General features: G+C 34.8%; 1 pseudogene; it reads right to left on the reverse strand.

Moving 5' to 3' along the window:
* Window positions 1-10,283: 10,283 nt before the first annotated feature.
* Window positions 10,284-20,204, reverse strand: LOC149800131 (toll-like receptor 4; annotated as a pseudogene).
* Window positions 20,205-20,611: the final 407 nt, after the last annotated feature.

Consider the following 20,611-nt stretch of genomic DNA (forward strand, 5'->3'; position numbering starts at 1 on the left):
TGTGTTTGGCTTCTAAAATAATATTGCGCGCATCTCTGCAAAACCTCCAAATGCGACTAAAAGGAAAAGTATACAAAAATCCCAACGCGTGTTTTTAAAGTTGTATTCAACTCTATAGAAATGCAGAGCTGAAATTCCGGTTGGTATTAATGATCATGTCTTCTACATATGTGCCAACATAGCCTGTATGATTTTGAGGTCGTCTAAAATGTATATGTATCATGATCTGTATTATTGGTTGTATCCTTGATAAATGCCACAGCATGGGCATCAGAACTTGCGTAATTGTCAATGTATCTGGCAATGTTGTCAAAATTTTCAAGAATAGCTCTGATTTTCTTTCCATCGATGGAATAACGTGTACTGCCAAACAACACCATGATATCATTATTGACCAAACCAACTCGGGTATCGTCATATAATCATTATTATAGCTTTGTAATAGTTTTCTCTCAATTTCTATGAAAGCTTCACATGGAAAAAAACCTAGATGTGACCTGCAAAAATTATGTTTTTAATAGTCAGTAGTCCCTATATATATGGATGTGAATAATACTGAAAATATATTTTGGTTCAATCTATGTCAAATGCAGGATCGGATGTATCTTTGAATACAGCTATATTTAGACATTATTTGTTTTGTTTGCTACCTTTGTGGAGACTTTGCTGCTCACACTGAGGGCGAGTCCACAATTATAATCTAGTTCCCATTGTTAAATTTGAATCACTAAATTATCTATATATTTTTGAGTGGCCTCATTTGCGAATTCAGTAGTTGATGAGGGCATGGTTTCTCTTGATGGGAGAGTAATTGCCCTTTGTTCAGTCTTTGGTTGTCTAGACACTACTCGTCGTAGTTGACCTCAGACTGATTGAACCAAATGTAATCCCAGAGTTATAGACCAGTTTGCAGCAATATTTTAATTGCTATTAACGAAACGCACTGCACATTGCAATTTGTTCTCAATCAGTGCAGCACGCAAAAGCTATACTGCAAGCAGCTTTTGGTGTACATGTGAACAATCCCTGGAATAATTTTTCCCTGGACCATTTCCATGAAATGTCATGTAAACGGGTTTGCTCACTGTGATATTAAATGTCCATGTATAACTGGCATTCTTTTTAAATTTCAGGTTAATATCTAATGTAGAGTTGCATTGCGAAGATCCATAGAAGTACTGTAAAACAAACTTGTGTTAACCAGGGATTGTGGCATAGAAAGATACACTGGTTCAGCATGAGTATTCAGTATAAAAATATCACCTTGTTCCACATTTGGTGAAAACCCCAAAAGTACGTTATCTTGGAATGCTACAATCACTTTGGTAACTGCAACTCATTGTCTCAGGTTAAATTGATCTTAATCGTTGAGGTAATCCTGACAGTATCATGCGCGATACAGTATCACTTATGTAAAATTTGCTTGTCCACGGGAATCTCTTCAGAGCAAGCGATAATTATTCTTACTGACATTAATACTAACCACATATTATGTATATAATTTTCCTTTTCTAAAATAGTAATATCATTTGTAATTTGATCTTCCTGTTGAGCTTCTTGTCTTTTCTTATACAGAGTGTAAGAAATGTTTTTCTCTTATTTTGAAGAAAAGCACTTTGAAAAAATAATTGGTCTTTAATAGAGTCTCAGAAGCTGTAGTTGGTTCCAAATTGGTTACTTTGCTGTGGGTGATATATATTTGTTCAGGCACTTTTTAACTGAGTCCTTTACAAGCGCTATGTATTCTAAATCTGTCAAAAGATAATTGTAAAATTTCCAACATATTCTGTGTTTTTCTGGGTTTAAAAAAAAAGTTGGACAAGACAATGGTCTGTTCCATAAAATCGTTTAAAATTGTAAAAAAGAGTTTCTGAAATAAGGAAGAAATCTAACTTTGTCTTCTTTATGGCGTTATTCTTTCTCCAAGTGTATCGTCTTGAATCAATATTTCTGTTTTGCCAGATATCAATTAGATTACAAATCTTAATTACTGCATCTCATGTATTTAGTGAGTTGTAATTATATGTATCAAGAGCTTTTTTCATAACTAGACTTAAGTCCCCTCCAATAATTACATGCTTTTATTTTAAGTCCTCTATATCCTGCCTCACTTCAGAGTAGAAATTTTGTGTGTCAACATTTGGACCATAAATGTTTATAAGTGTGTACCTGTAGTCTTGAGGTGAAATATCTAAAACTATCTTGTTGCCATTTACATCAACTTTTACTCTATGTAAGGTACACTGAAAGTTACAGTTTAATAAAATAGCTGCTTACCTTTAATTGGATGCAAAAGAATCAAAGATACATTCATAACCCAAGATGATCTAATCTATGTCTCCTACTGTTTTATAATTACAATATTCTTGTAATAGATATATTGATTATTCCTTCCTGTTTATGTAATACCAAACATCATTTCTGCTGTGTCCCCCAACCCGTGGCAATACATATAATTAATTTTCAATGAGTCATTCATTATCTCTATTATTAAAATTCTTCATATTTTATTTGATATGTACATTACTTCTAGAATTTTCAGAGACATTCTTATCCATAACTGCAATAGTGAATGTTTGATTCATTAACCTTTGGTTACATATAAAAAGTTCATATTGTCACTAACATAGAGGGTTCAAACACTAGCTGAGTCATACCAAAGACATAAAATTGGTACGAACAGCTGCCACGCTTGGTGCTCAGCATTAAGGGGTTAGCATTAGGACTGACTGGCCTGGTAACGTGACTGTGTGGGACATCATGGTGCATGTCTGTGGAATGATGCCCCAGTGCTAGCCATCATTATAAACTGCCACACTGCAAACATTGTAGCAAATTGACTGAAAAATTATTAAACCTATGTTAAATATTAATAATCACACCACACACACTAAGAGAGAGAGAGAGAGAGAGAGAGAGAGAGAGAGAGAGAGAGAGAGAGAGAGAGAGAGAGAAGAGGAATGAGAAAGAAGTAAACAGCAACAGGTGATGTCTGAAACAAAATGTGACACAGATTGTCAAAGGTCATTCAGTATTATTCAGACAACGAGCTAAATGCTCCAGAAATCTTTCAAAAATAATAAAGCCAAACCCAGCAATTCAATAAGAGTATTTTTGTATTGTCTTGATTGTTATTTAGCTGTAAAAATATGCACCTTTTTAAGTCTTAAAAACATTGCTCTATAGAGTTTATTTAAAATATCTTTTGCCTTCAAAATGATGTAGCTTGTGTAGTATGCTTCATTGTTGTACACTACTTCAGGTCGATTATCTACATTCAATATTTTAAAACCACAGGTTAGAAAAAGAAAGAACATTCCAATACGCGAAGAAATATAGTACACAAGAACAAGGTAGGGCAGCACGTAAATAATTGGTCTACACATGTCATGAATACAAATACTTGTCAATATGCACGTCATTAGATGATGGCCACCATAAAGCGTACGATGTATCATAGCTATTCCAAAAGCACAAGAAATGGTCACATTGAGAAATTCTGCCTGATGCGGTATTCAGCTGAGATGACCAAAAAGCCCCCGATGCCTAATCAAGAATCCCTCAAAAGGACCCATACTCTACTGGCCATAAGTAATTTCCAATAATTCTATATATGATGATTTTTTCCTTTTAATGCATAGTGGTGAAACAAGATTTTCAAGAAGGTTGCTATTGAGTCAATAATCAATATTGGACCAGTGCCATTTTCCTTTAGATATTGTCATTAGTCATTTAGCAAACTCCCCATGTTAATATTACAATCAGTTCAGGAGGAGTAGCAATTACAACAGTTTCAAGATGGCCACTGTGGTGGCCTTATTGGATTTGCAAGTTGCATTCTTTTTATTCAAGACCACCTAAACATCATAACAAGTCTTCTGGTGAAACCCCATGGTAATATTACTTTTTATTCGCGAGAAGCGATGATAATTTTCACCATGTCTGCTTTGGTGGTCATATTAGACCTTAGATCAGCACCATTTTCATTTAGGACTAACTACTCATCATAATATATCATTTGGTTAAAATCTGATTCGAATATGACCATCCAATCAGGACGAAAAGAGATAAGATTTTCAAGTTGGCCACTTTGGTGGTCAAGAAGCAATAACATGATAGCAGCCATGGCTACTGTGGTGGCAATACTGGATTGTGAGATCGGAACCAATTTAATTTAAGACCGACTAGAAGTAACTTATTTAGGAAACGCCCCATGGTGATTTGACCATCTGCTCAGGAGGAGTTGTGATAAGAAATTATTCAATTTAGCAGCTGTAGCAGCCATATTGCACCTCAGATGGGGACCATTTTCAATTAGGACCAATTAGACATCATTGCAAGTCTGTGAAAACCCCATGTTGATATAACAATCCATTTAGTAGACTAGTGACAAGATTATGAAGACGGACACAGTTTCAGGACTCACGGTACTAATTCAGTTCCCATTGTAAACCTATGCAAACACCATGATATTTAACATTCAATAACTTGAAATATCTGAGTGATCTTGATCAAACTTTTATTTATCAGTATCGATGAAACCTGGATGTCGGTTTCTGTGTACAGAAAAGGATATGAGCTGCGGCATCTTCTGGACCTGCATGTGTTTGAAATATGTGCTTTCAATTCCACACCAAAGAGTCAGGTGCTAATTTCAGCAATGGGTGCTGCAAGCTCAAGACTATTAAAGGACTGAAATTCCATCAATAAAACAATGTCTCTAGTTTTTCAGTTACAACTAGCATAAGCTCTCAAAAGATTCCTTCTCCTAAAAAATAACTTACATTATTAACCTATCCTGGCCAGCCAAAACCATGTATACTCTATTTTATGTTCACCCATATCCAGGATGGTTCCCATTGTTCCATATAATTACTACCCTTTTGTCCTATATCCACCCTTGATTTTCTTTAGAGGCCTAGGAAAAGTAGTTCAATACATAGGTAAACAATGTGCATAATTCTGCCTGTCCAAGATTACATTAGTGAATATTAAATTATATTGCGCGTTCATGTTTCAGGAAATATTCAAGTATTTGAGCTTTACTTAAGAAAATCAACACAAAAAATATTAAAATAAGTTGTCGAATAAGAGTTACCTTTTCTAATATCACCATTTATCTCTCTTTAATTTGATACTGAAATATATTACCAGCCTTGTCATACTATGTAATTAATGAGTAAAAGGTAAAGGTGGCCATCTATATGTACATGTACTATTACAGAAAAGGAGATTTAAATAACAAAAATGACCTAAAATTCCCCCCAGAAGACATATAATTTAAAACTTAAGTAAGGTGGACATTAAGTCCATTTAAATACAAAATCTGAAGTGAGATGCAATGTCATGACAGGTCATCGACATTAAGCATGGTGGAAGAGACCTAAGTGATCATATCTGAAGCAATATGTTTCAAAACACAACTAGTAAATATCATATTGCTCACCATAATTACTCTATAAATGGTAAATTGTATAAACTTTATATAAGTAATTTCATAGATATAAACTAATGTGCAAAACACTCAACCTAACATAGTCAAATCTACACACTCTACACACTACAACCCCTCCACCATTTCTTGTCAACAGTTGATATTTCTTAATTTCACGTTTGCTCAGCACCAGTTCGTAAGTCATGTATAAACTAAAGTATTATTACAAGCCATGTTTTGATGTCTGAACATTGCCACAGGCTAGAGTTAATCTCTTGTACAAGTTTACAGTGACCAGAGAGAAGACTAGCATCTAGAATCGGCACAGCCATTAGATCGAGCGACTTCCCATCTGTGTTACAGCTTTGTCCAAAGATCAGAGGAACCAGCGAAGAACGGGGCGTGTTCTACATCCATCCCCACATGGACAGACAGCGAGAAGGACATTGTCCACTAAGTTTGATTGGACTGGGTCAAAGCGATAACAAGTCGGAATTGAGATAGAGGATGTCGTAACAATTTCGATCCGAATTATAACTTTTAACTAGCAAGCAAAAATTTAGTCTTGCCTAGGTAGAATCCTGAGCAATATAGAGTTACTCTGAGAGAGCAACTCGTAATATGGCGGTAAAACTTAGAGCAGAGATTCTAAGGAAAGACAAAGCTTTGTAAAGGCCAGTAAGTTTTTTGCTCGAATTTTGCAGAATATTACGGCATTGTATTTTCTCGTTGTAAATATCAGCACAACTATAATGATCAATCGCTCAACATATTTTCACTCAGCAGGTGGTTGAAGCAGGACTGGCAAGCCCTTGAATTTGCTGTCCAGCAATTGTGTGCAGAAGAAGAACTCCTGCATAAGTGATTTTCTGTATCCCAGATATAAAAAAAATTGTGTCTAAATATGTGTGATTAAGTGTTTCTGAGATCTTTGATGTGTTTAAGACATGTGCTTTCAATTCTGCACCAAAGAATCAGGTGTTAATTTCAGTAATGAGTGTTGCAAGCTCAAGACTGTTAAAGGACTGAAATTCCATCAATAAAACAATGTCTGTTTTTTTCAGTTACAACTAGGATGAGCTCTCAAAAGATTCCATTTCCTAAAAAATAACTTACATTATTAAACAATTCTCATCAGCCAAACTCATAAATACTCTATTTTATATTCACCCATTCCCAGGCTGGTTCCCATTTTTCCATATAATCAGTACCCCATGTCCTTCGGCCTTGTTGGATGTCACAGGGCCCACCATTTTCATTTATGAACAACTATGTGATGAATCTGTGTGTAAAATTTCATGGCAATCCTCCAAGTAGTTTAGGAGAAAATGTAATAACAAACATGTGGTACTGGATGGAAGACAGAGAACAGATCATCCAATACGCTCTTCTGATTTATGACCAGTAGAGCTAAAAATTGAAGTGATTTGTCATCTTTATAAGCTCGATATAATATACAGAGAACGTCATGATGCTCGACATAATAAACGTATATCGAAAATGTCATGATGAGCCATCCACTGAGTTCACAATATTTTGTATAAAACTGCAGAAAATCATGCTCCCTGGAAATATGGGCGACTAAGCTGTCAACAAAATGTAAACTTGCAATCTTTTTAGATGTACACCGAACGAGAGTAATTTTAGGATTCTGAGATGATCGCTCAACCCAACCGAATAATTATAGTGTTCTAGACTCAGTCAAATATGTTGATATCATCCTGATAAAACAAACCCCTACACATTCCGAGTCATGTGTTTTATTGCCCATAAGCACACTGTTCATTAAAGGAAATATCATTAACAGAAAATACATGGATGTACATTATATATGTCCATGTTTCTTCAGGTTTATGCAACATTGTATTTTAGTTATGTCACTTCACATGAGCACAGTAGAAATTATGCTTTGGAATTAACGTACACAGGAGTACCTTAATTACATGTGTGTAAGTATAGAAGGGTATAAATAGTTGATCAAGTCCTATGGCCGCTTTAGGAAAAGATGTTATGATGTCATCATGTTACATTCAGGTATCCCCCGAGGCACAAGTGAACAACAAATATAGTGGACTGTATACCATACCATGATGTTGTGAAAACTGACAGAGTAGCTGGAACAACATAACTAATATGAAATTTTGCTACATCACCATTATTAACATTGTCATAACCATCATCATCATAATGATGTTGCTGAAGCAGCAGATTAGTAATGTATGGGACCAACCAGTCACTTTTTTAAGGGCTCTTTGATTTTGAGAAAAATAGCTTGAATAAACTACTCTTGCTCTGACTTGTAAACGATCTAAATCCATCATATTTTCTTGGATATTTTTTTAATATATATCTTGAGGTCAAGGAAGAAAACAATATATGTGTCTGACTTGAATTATCAGTATTGGGCCATAATTGAGTTCATATATTCCTTTATGGGAAGATACCAATGTATGAGAAATAAATAGAAACAATATAAATATATCATTCTTCTCAACTTGCCAGTTTGGCTGTTGCTTTAGAAAGGGTTGTTTTAAGACTAGCCAGTGTCGTTTGCAAGCTATCTTGTGATTTGAAAACTGTTAGCTGGCTTCATGGGTTAAAGTTTGTGATAGGATCCAAGGAGATTCATTTTAATACCTGCAAAAGAAGCTCGCATTGGACAATACATATTAGAGCTTAACAGGCATGTTGCAACATTATTTCAGTGCCAAAATTTCTCAGAATGATTGTAGGCAAATTTCTTTAATCCCCCATTCTCAAGAATTCTGCTGCAGATTACAATATCATGCAACTCCTCCAATGACTCAACATCTGTGCACGTACATACAATCATCCTTTTCCACACAGTTTTGTCTCTTCATCTCATATCTACTTTATATTAAAAATAAAAATAACATTCTCTGATCATCTATTTTTTTATCGATATGCTCTTACTGCACATGATAGATGCTACATTGTGTATATTGAAAGTGATAAATACAGCTTCTCTATAGAGAGAAATGACTAGATTGTACCTCAAGTGCAGACCCGTACATAAATATACATGCCAATCCCACCGAGAGGTACAAGCGTAATTATTGCTGTTATAAGTGGCAAAAAAGGACAATTTATGCATAAAAAAGTAATCTATAAATTACACGCCAGAATTAAGGCACGTATGAAAAAGATACATTTGTACTATTAAGCTAGTTCTGCAGCTGGTAAAAATTCTTGTCACAAAGATTAAAATCCTTATGAATTAGAACCAGAATACAAACACAAAATATGCTGAAAAATTATGTATATTCATCACTCATTTCAAATAGTCTACATGTGTAACTTTCGCAGAATGATCATGAACTGGAATCCTGCAACGATCATGGTGAGGTGCTTAGTGTGCTGATTTACCTTACTCTCATATTCTTCATTGAAAGTTTGTAAAGCGGTGTTGATTTGTCCATTTTTCTGATCTGACATGTTTTGAAGCTTGAAAAGATAACATCCACAACTCACACTATAAAGCATAATTCACTTAACATCTGGTGCCATTTTATTTGAAAATATAGAATGGCTCACTAACTAGCATATCAATAAAATGAAAATGTTAGGCAAAGTTCAGTTTTGAGGAAACCCATCTGTTTTCTTGGAAAGGGTTCACATAGTCGCTATAAATAGGAAAAAAAGAAAGTGATCTTATATTATTCATATACAGCAGTTACCTTTTACGAATATTCTCAAATTTATATGAGTAGAATTAAATAGATGATAATAAAAATGACAAAAATAACTTTTATTGCTTTATTTTCATTTTATTTTTTTAAAGCAGCAGAAAAGCATAATCCATATACTGTTTAGCAGAAAATGTTATTTGGTGAAAAAAAGCATAATAATTACGATAAAAGTGTAATGGATGGCATGTATGCATAACTATGTGAAGCAAAGCCATCTTTTCTTAAAGCAACCACGGGCAATCGCAATTTTTTCCTTTTCAAAATTTCACCAAAAATTTGACAGTCCAAAAGATTCACATTTACAATGCTGAGTTTATGCATCTGTAACAGCAGTAATCTTGTGGTTTGAATAGATGAACACTATAGTGTGAAGACATATGCATATACTTGCATTTAGGTATTATAAGGGTTGTTTGAATCTAGTTGGAAATATTTTTGACTGTCATTTCCTGGTAAAAGAATCAATTGCTCGTTCTGGTGGGAGCTGCATAAGTATTTTTGTTCCTATTTGTAATTGGATTAATATAATCCAGACAGGCCCCTTAAGAGGCTGCGAGAGGTCCAGGCCACTAGAATTTGAGGCCCCTAGGTCCTGGTTATATTGAAATTTTGGAAATTAATTAAATGCCAAACAAGCATAATTTACAATCAAATGATTTAAAAGACAACTAATAAGACAATGATGTATATTTATCATTTTCAGACTTTCAAGGCCCCTTAAGGGCTGGGGCCCAAGCCATATGGCCTACCCCCTCTGATCGGGTCTGAATCTAGGTATGCCTATCAGGTAAAACTATTTACAATTTATAGTTTCTGCTGTGCACACTTAAAGTCACAAAAGTCAAAATATATTGCATGTCTCTTTATCCAAATGTGCACACTTTCAAAAGTGAATACATATGAATATGATACATTCATAAATTTAAAAAAATATGTTGAATGCTTAAAATTTTCACCTTGAGTATAAAATAATGCTTACAAAAATGTTAAATACAAATATGCATAATAAGAGAATTAGAACAAAGTTAAAAATAATAGAACCCAAGGCAAACAGACAGAGACATTACACCAATTTTCAGTATTTCATCTTTCTCTCCTCATACATACATAGTAAACACTGAAAAGAACTAGTTTTCCAACTACTCTAAAATAGCATCCTTGATTCTGCCACATATACCTGATGTATCAATTACTTGAAGATCGTGTGGAAGTTCTATGTACGTATTCCTATGGATTAAGTCCAACAACTCCAGTGGAAGCTTACTTTTGTCTATTCCTTCCTTGACAACTAGCACCATAATATCTTCTCCTCTTCTCGAATAAAGGCTTTCCATTCTAGCAATGTTTAGCTCATACATACACCAGTAGCTGCTAAGAAAGTCATCATCGAGTAGAACTACCGTCTTTCTGCTGCAATGGATAGCATTGGCAATATTAGCAGAAATTGCCTCTCCTGGCAGAAAATCGCGGTGGTGAATACACATGTGAAGTCCTTCATCCTCCAGTTTTGAAAGAAGTGTGAATCTTACCAGTCGTAAATTGGTTTCCGCATAGGACAAAAATGCATCGTATTGATAGTTGTCTGAGTCGACTTCATCAAAACTAGTATAACCTCTGTATCTTCTCTTGGTCATGTAGTAAAAATAACGAAGTTTCCACCGATGTCGGTACATTAGTCCTATTACTGTAATTATTATAAAAGAGCAAAGCAGATAGAGGCAATCAAAATGACTGCAGTGTAGTTAGCACATTTTTTATCTAAATCGTTAATGAGAATGGCTAGGTTGCGAAATGATCTAATGATTCCATTGAAATTGCAAGTGTTGTTGTAAATGTTGACAAACATTATTTGACTTTTTTCGTTATCTATCCATTTCAGAAAATCTAAGGCATCACAGTCACATTTAAGTGGATTTCCCTCCAAATAGATGGAAATATTGTTAGATTTTACATCAGAAAGGTGACTTCTTATGTTAGCTGGGATTAAACTCAGTAAGTTTTGTTGAAAGTCAAGTTGTGAAATTTTCTTCATGTGGTTGATCTCAAAATCGACTGTTTGCAGAAAATTCTTGCTGACATTAAATATCTCCAGGTTTAATAAACCCAAGAAGAACTTTGAAGGTATAAATGAAATCCTATTGTCTGATATGTCTAATCTTTTGAGAGACTTCAAGTTGTCAAAAATTTCTCCGTCAATATCCTCCTCAATTACATAGCCAAGAAGGTTATGTCCAATGAAAAGAATCTCAAGACTATTGAAGTTTTCAAAGAAATGTTTCCCAATGTCGGAACAAAGGTTGTTTGACAAATCTAATACTTGGAGATTGTTCAGACCAACTATAGGCCCTGTCCACTTGAATAGTGCATTTCCTGATAAATTTAGTGTCTGTAGCGAGTTATTCAAAAGAATTAACTCTATAATATCATATCTGAGATTTGAACTTTGGAGATAAAACTCTTGTAAGTCTGGAGGAAGACGAAAGTGGAAACCAACAGAATATATTTTTTTCAGAACTTGCAGCAGAGTCTTTTTCTTTGCCACTTGCCCGAGTACTTATTAGGCTTGAAGTCTGCTCTATGACTTGACGAAAACTGTCCCTCCTTTGTTTGTTTTTGTTCAAATGTATCTCATAAGCTTGAGTTATTGCTACATTGATAGAGAAATTATACTGAAAATTTTCCTTAAGTACAGCATCTCTTCTGAATAACATTTTTTTTCATCTGTACATAATCACTATCAGATGTGAAACTTGCATCTTCTGCATTCTTTTCCACTGCAATCATTTATCTGATGAAGAAAATGGGCTATGTGCCGTGTTCTGTTGATCCACATAAAAGATTTTCATGCCACTGCAGCTTGTTAGTTCAAATAGGTACAATCCAAAGGAAAACCTATTGTCTCGAACTGAAAATATTTCTAATGAACTGGGATAGTAGTCGGCCCAACCGTTTTCGATGATCTGAAAATTATTACTGTCCGCGTATAATTCTCTAATATTTGTATTTTGTAAGAATTTAAATATATTATTTTTTACAAACACTCCAATATGGAAAGTTGGGTAAAGTTTTCTAGCCTTCAGGATGGAAATAGAGCTATTCTGGAGTCCAAATGTTGCATTCAACAATCCATCCATACCAAGCTTTTCATTGTTAGACATATCTAGATATTCAAGTTTATGCAGTGGAAAGAATGTGCCCGGTTGAATGCTTTCAATGTGACAACCGTTGATGTCCAAATAAGTTAAAGACATTAAATGAAGAAACGTTTCATTTGAGAGGGTGTTCAGAAAACATCTTTTTGGCGTGACGTTAAGGACTCTGAGCTTTGTAAGCTTGTTGAATCCAAATCCGAACATTGGATGAGGAATTCCATCTATTTTTAATGTTGTCAGTGACGTTAAATCACCAAAGGCATCGTCTGGATATGAAAGACTCTGACTAATGTCTTTGATAATGTCTTGCATAGAAAGATGTGAAAGGTTTGTCAAATGTCGGAACACGCCCTTTGGAAATACCTGAGCTGATAAGGGAAGAATATTGCTATCAAGAATTAATTCCTGCAAGTTCTCCAAACCTTGAAATGCATCCAGTTCGATTACTCGTATGTAATTAGATACCAATATAATAACTGAGACAGGGTGGAAAAAGTTCCATTCCTCAATACTTGCAACTCATTGTGGCTGAGAATGAGAATGACTGCATTTCTGGGAAGCTCAGGGGCTTCCGTGTGCGTTGAATGTGAACAATCCACGACCAGACGTTTCTCTGAGTCCTCTGAACACTTGCATACTGTTGCATTTGATTGGTTGCATGAAGCGCCAGAAGTGGTGACATGTGAGGTCGTATGTAGCTGCTAAAATAAGGCCAACCAGCCAGTACACTGCCACTGTAATCTGCAAAAGTAGTAAAGAATTCAAAAGATATTATTATTTATATCACTCTGAGGAGTAAACATGGTAAATAGTGACATTTCCAAGTTAGATACAGCAGATTATAAAAGAAATTATACTGTAACATAATAATTAAATTTGTACCATAGTTGCAAGTCATGGGATATATTTTATGTTCCGTATCACCGTGGCCGCGTGTATGGAGATTCCCTAATTCTCAATAAATATGCATACAGCTGCTTAACCAATTACAGTAAGCGCAAGGAATCTTTGTCTCATTGTGGTCAAACATATATTCACGCTGCATGAATAAACCAATCTTTCAGTTTGTCTTCCAAGTACATTCACTTACTGATTAATCAAACTGGCACTTTTAATGCTGTGCAGGTGGTGTAATGATGTGCAGGTGGTGTAATGTTGTGCAGGTGGTGTAATGATGTGCAGGTGGTGTAAGGTGGTGTAATGATGTGCAGGTGGTGTAATGCAGTGTTGGGGATGTATATTTGTTTTATATAATGTTTACCCATGAAAAACAAGGAATCTCTGCACTGGAAGCCACAGGTGATGAAGGCATGGAGCAGATTATCAACAATGGATTGCAATGAAGAATTTATACATGTTGTAAAACCAACATTTTCTCACATTCCAAGTGTGCAAGTTGCGATGGAGTTTACACATTTGCAGACTATTCCACCATAGTTTTCATTTCAACCCTTGTCATGTAAGCACAGTTTGGCAGGAATATCAAAAGTTCACATAAAACACTGCTATTAATGTTTGGTTTTTCTACAGCATCATCATTATGTAATACTGAGTTTATATGGTTCATTAGAAAAGTGTTGTAGATAAAGGGTGATAACTCAATTTCATGGTTGTGATTCAATCATACTAAGTTGGTTCCCTTCCTAATTACCGGTGTGTACCTGACTTGGACTGACCTCCTCAGGGAGAACTCTTTGGTAAGAAAATTCAAAAGAATCTAAAATATAAAAAAATAAAAAATAAAAGAAGAAACACTTTCAGGAGTATTCATTTTATCCCTTGACCAATTAAATGTCAGCATGTATTTGTATCAAGAAAACATTGGAAATGAAGAAAACAGACAAAAAGATTTCGAGTTTGATACCAATTGCACTGTAACTGAACCCAGATTAAAGACACGTTTTAAATCCTGCTGAATATAATAATGATCATAATGAGACTTCAGCACTGCCATCATCTGGACAATGGTTACAGTACAAGTATGACTAGAACACAAACTGTTAACATTCAGCAACATGCAAATGGACAATGGTTACAATACAAGAATGACTAGAACACAAACTGTTAACATTCAGCAACCTGCAAATGGACAATGGTTACAATACAAGTATGACTAGAACACAAACTGTTAACATTCAGCAACCTGCAGTTGTAAACGAAATTGGTGAAGAAGTTCCTACATGCAGACATCGACTCCCAGTCAAAGTCTTTACTGTTCTGCAATTGAACCTGCATGTACAAGGTCCAACTCTTATATCATTTTACCCCTTACCTGATAAATCCTAGTTGTTACAGAAAGGAAAACTGAAATTTAATAGCTGAAGAAAATAATTAGTCAAAAGTTGAAGAAAAGTTATATATAAGGTTATGACAAGACTTTCAGCCCAACTCACTTTTTTGTCAGAGCAAGAAAAATGGAAAAGTACTGTATTGCTCTAAATACATATAAAACAGAAGCCCACTGATACTGATCACCAGTAGGCATCATTTGCTGCAGTTTCAACTGCATCAAGAATGTCTCAACATTAAAGTCATATTGAATATTTGCTGACAGATTAACACATTTTGGAGAATCCTCCAAGCAACATTACCGGTTAGTGCTGAATTGCCTCCATACAAGTATTGATACAGATGTCAAGGCAAGATGAAATTGATCAGGTAATGGTAATAATCAACCAGATGTAGCATACGTACATCTATTGTGATTCCAGATGAACCATTAGGCCCACGACTGTGTGCAGTTTTATAAGAAAACATTCAACTGAGATAATAGTGTGTCAGCGTGATGATTCTCATGTGATATAAACACTTCAGCATAAGTAAATGAAGATTTAAAAGAATCAGTATCACATGATAGTAATTGCATAATAAAATGGGAAAAGAATTAGTAACATTTTTGCAACAGCTTTGTTAGTCGCTGGCTGTACCATACATGTTATAGCAAAACCATTTTATGATATAAGTACATCAGACGTGGTGAGTTTTCAGTCATCAGGTACCAATGGCCAGCATGCTGGGACAGTCAGCATTCAAGTAATTTGTCATGAAAGCTCACAAGTCAAGTAGAGTGTTTGCTTAGATGCTGCTTAAGCTAGGTACTGACTAGATCTGACAACAGTATTATATTTGACTTTAGTAAAAACTAATTCATTTTCATGTTTGAAAACCAACACAAATTCTAACTTGGAATGTGTTGTTATATAAAGCAAACAACTGAGCCATAATGATGTTCAAGTTGGTATGCAAGGTGTATATCATGATCATGGAGATATTTCACCAAAAAAAAATTGATTGTGGCCTTGTTACTTGTCATCCAGTCTGAACTGTCAGTATGAAAATACTTAGCAATTGTAATGAGATTGTTTTATGTCAATAAGCATGCAATATTGACTAACATCATATTGTACAACAATTCTGTTGATGCAGATTTATACAACTGCCACATGTATAAATTATTTGAGAGAAAGAAAAGAGCACTTGCAGACCAAACAAATTGGTAAATTGTGATGATGCTCATTTAAATAAGCATAAGCTGTAATATGTTTATCTTTATATCCTCAGCTGTTATATAACAATGTAAATAAAGTTTATCATGATTGCATAAACATAAAAAATGTTTTTGTGACAGATGACAATCCTGGGCTTATGTATGCCAAATTAGTTCAAAACCAAATTCATTTAAAACCTTTGGCTATTTTAACAAACCAGCATCCATTTCATTTACCACCTGTCAAAACACATGTTTTGCATCATCAGCTACAAGACAGGATACAATCACTACTGTACCATAAATATAAGCTGTTCCGAGAACTGTCCATGTTGCAAAATCTAATAAACCCATAACAAATGTCAATAACATTAAAATAGGAATAGTTCATACAGGTTCTGTTGTGATTTCTGATTTTTAAATTCCCAAACTCAAGACTTTAGGCATGACATTCATGATGTACACCTAATTTCATAAAACATGTATCTCTAGACCATAGTTTAGTAAATAAATTTCTACAGATGGGTATTTTTCCAGGGGAAACAAAAGGCACTGAGCAAACTTGAGAGCTCAGATTTTAAGCTAGGACCCAAAAATGGTTGGTTTGCAAAATCAGAATGTTTATTTTTAGGACACTAAATTTCCTAAGCCAGTATACATCCATGCAGTGATAAGAGATTTTTCAAAACAGTATCTTGAACCACCAAATTGAAAGGAACATCAATGAGTGCTTGGGATATTTAACAAGCATCATAAATTCATTCCACATTTCAGTGCCATTAACTCTTTGTTGAAGAAAGGAGTGTCTTACAAATGGATTCGTGAGTGTGATCTAAAATTTCAGAATTTGAAATGCAGTCTAGTGAGCTCACACAATTTATCTTTTTCGTGTTTAGAATTGGAACTTTCCTTCACTGTTGATACCATTAACATATAAATAGGCTACATGCTACACTGCGTATCAAATTCATGAGGACGGAACACTAAGTAGTTCGGTTTTGGTTTTAAGGGGTTATCAAAATGGTAACAGTCTCAAAGACCAATAAAACTGTTAACAGATGGAAGTACATGTAGTTGGAAGTGTCCTCGACAGTGCATTGTACGTGCTTGACATTTCATTGCTAAATGTCGTCATTATTTTTCCTTAAAAATCAAACCTATGGTGGTACTCTATAGTTTTGCATTTTGCATAAGGTTTAATTTTTAATGGAAAAGAATTTCTCAGGTTTTCCTAATTGATTTTTCTGATTAAACTTGGCAGAAAGAAGTGTTGTAAACTTGCAGTTTTATACAAGTTTCTTTGAGATCAGTTAAATTTCAGCTCAATAGCAGCTAAACTTGTAAATGTTAACAACTTGCACATAGCAGTATTTTTAGCCATCATGAAAATCAAACTGCAGTTAAAATGTAGTGAAAATGGAAGTGAAATTTGCCGAAATATTTAAATGAGGTAACCATTTTTATGATGTCACAAAAAACTACAGTAAACTAATCACATTAATAATCCAGTTTAATGATGTCATAAAACAACACAGAAAAACTGCAAAAAATACTATTTCCAAATAAAAAATGCAGTTTAATGTCCCAGAAGACTACAGAAGAGATGTCAAATGCCTTGCAGTTTAATGAAATCATTAAATACTAGAAAAAACTGCAAGTAAAGTTAAATATGGAAAAGTCACATTTAATTAGCATGTACATTTGTGAAATGAGTTCACAAAAAGCTAAACAAATATTTAAAATATATAAATAAATTTTAAAGACCTATTCATTTATTTTTCTTCAATTAAAATAGCACACATTTAATTAACTCATTAAAAACAATATACAGTAGAAACTCAATCACTATCTTCATATCCAATGAACCTAATTTACGTTCAATATTTCATAATAAAAATAACAAATTTGGAAATGACAACTGTGTATGTGCATGTGTGTGATTTGGATTTTTCACGTAGCTTTTAAAAAATTTCAGTTATATTGCCACTATATCTGCAATGTTACAGCTTATAGTGATGTCTAGCACTGGGGCATCATGTCCTGACACCAGGCTGACCAGTCCTAACACTAACCTCTTAATGCTGAGCACCAAGCGAAGCAGCTGTTAGTACCATTTTTGTAAGTCTTTGGTATGACTCGACCGGTAATCGAACCCACGACCTCCCGCGTTAGAGGCTGACGCTCTAAACGCTAGGCCACCGAAGCGGTTGAAATGACAACTGTCTTGTATATATATCTCTGTGTGAGCGAGTGTAACTGATTTTACATTTAAAAAAATTGGAAGCAGTAATTTCACCATCGTGAAAATGAAACTTCTCAATGGTGATAGACTGATATTCAATTCAATTTTTTTTCTAAGAACACTTTGTATACAAACATGTCATTCTTGATAATATTTTCTGCGATTCAAAAGAAACAAACACACCAAAATTAACAGTTCCTTAACTGCCAGAATGCATTTCCAACTGTGTGCGACCACATGGATTGTATCCCTGGAACTGAGTCGATAAAGTAAATCTCTGGTTGTTGGATAATTTTTATGCTTGCAGTTATTAACCAAGGGAGTAAGAGAAGCTTTATGTTAAATGCTAGAGATGCTTGTGGATATAATTTATTAAGAGTCAATATTAAAGCGAAATTTTATTCCAGGCTGCAAAGCTACAATCTGTTCTAGTTGTGTATGGAGGAATTTCGTCATGCTGTTGTAAGAAAGAATACAATATGGCTCAAACATTATCTTTGTCCAAGGTTGCCTTACGTTCGCATACATAGATTGGTAATTCTAGACCAAGAATATTGATTAACACTGCCAACGACAATATGATTCGTTTTTCACATCAATGGATTTCAATTTGGTATTTACTTGTAGAAGGCAAGAAATACTCGCTTCTTGTTTGAAAATGATAGGGTCGACAGAATACTCTATTTCTTGCTGAACTCAAGAAATCGCTGTTTCCTCCTTGAGAACTAAAGACACACAGAAATTGTCCATTTTCTTGATTATACGAATTATACAAATTAAGTCAGTGCGATTGCTGCCACAATTCACACCGGTTATACTTGCTTATATATGAGTTGATCTGTCTGCCAGCATCTTTGCCAGCGAATATCAATCTGCTTTGCAGTGGATGTTTTGATATTATGTGGACGCTTCATGAGAACTGCACTGGTTTGGCTCACGGGGTTACACTCGCAAGCATACATACATCCTTTGTTTCGGGATTTAGAACTGCGAGTAGCAGGATAATAGCGGTTTGTTTGGTTACTGATGTACCCACATGCCTTTCCGCTCTCATCACAATATGTTGAGACAGATTGTGGTAACTTCGCTAAGGGGGTGGGGGAGGGGTTCGTCATGGATATTTCTCCTATACGTGACCCTGGAATTGTATTTTCGAAGACAGAACAAGCCATGACACGTGATGGCATCTACTGTTACGGGCTCGCTTGTGATGACGAGCATAGACATGGGCGTGTGGAAAGCTTTAACTTGTATCACTATACAAAATCTGAAGCTACCATTATATTAGTAATGCTTTGATTTATGAAAATAAACTTAGTAATTGAAGAGATATTCCACAAAATCCGGCAATACAGGGTTGAAAATATATTTTAAAACAGTGAAGCTGTTTAAAAGTTTGGCAGTGATAGTAAGACATACTATTCACTAAAAGCGGAATGTCGACGACCAGCGTAATAGCAAGAAACGACGTTAGCATAAAACAAAACAATCGTGATTACTAAATCGAGGAAGTCGGAAATAAATACAATTCATAAATGAAATATTCGCCATTTGCAGTATAAAAATAAAATAATAACAAAAAAATAATAACAAAATGTTGATCTTCTCAAGAAATAATGTTGTTACTTTCTCGCATTGTTCACAGGGAAAAATATTTGACAGCTATATACAACTGTTCCATTCTTTCTACAAATATTTTAACTGGGCATCGGACATGAAGCAAGTATAAATAGCATAACCTGGATTATTGCTAAATAGTGTCATATCAGACTCTGGTTTGAAAGCGTGAAACAGCAGTCGCATTACCACTCTAGACTATCACTCCGAAGCAATCGCATCTGCTATTTGGCTATTTACTACCTTGTTTTGTATATTATCCCTTGGCAGATATATAATTATCTAAAGAGTAGAACAAAATAGTTCCAAACAATTGGCCACTTTCCTTCGTTTCTTTAAGATGTCTTGCCATGGACCATCTAATATCTGTCAGATTGTAATTTGAACGAAGTTGAAATATTCGTAAACCTGTGTTTTATTTCGTACTTTACTGATATTCGAACCCAGGTTTTGCGGGAGGACGGTTCCCATCACCTTGCCTGTACACACAAGTCAGTTTACCTGCGGAGTTGGGTTCAAATCTCTGTAGAGTATGAATTAAAGGTCCTCTAATTTGTGTCATATTATTACTTGCATTAAATATTAATGATGCCTACTATTAACAAGCATACTCCCATAGCATCCAGGAATAGCACTTTTCGATCTGTTTGGTGTATATTTGTAGTTCTCTCTCCCCCCTCTCTCTCTCTCTCTCTCTCTCTCTCTCTCTCTCTCTCTATATATATATATATATATATATATATATGTATATATATATGAAGCATATATTGCTTTAAAGATGTCTAAGACGTTTTATAGATCTTTTCTCCCATATCTTGATGTCTGTATGCATGAATGTAGGTATGCATGCATGCACGCACGCACGCACGCATGTATGAAACACTCAGTCTTCAGTCAATTAAATGTACAAACCATCATAAAGAAAATATACAGGTCATGTCCAAAATCCGTGCAATATGCATTAGAGAA

The sequence above is a fragment of the Sinohyriopsis cumingii genome, chromosome 5 (assembly GCF_028554795.1).
Source record: "Sinohyriopsis cumingii isolate HCF-2022 chromosome 5, ASM2855479v2, whole genome shotgun sequence".
In the NCBI taxonomy this organism is placed as follows: domain Eukaryota; kingdom Metazoa; phylum Mollusca; class Bivalvia; order Unionida; family Unionidae; genus Sinohyriopsis; species Sinohyriopsis cumingii.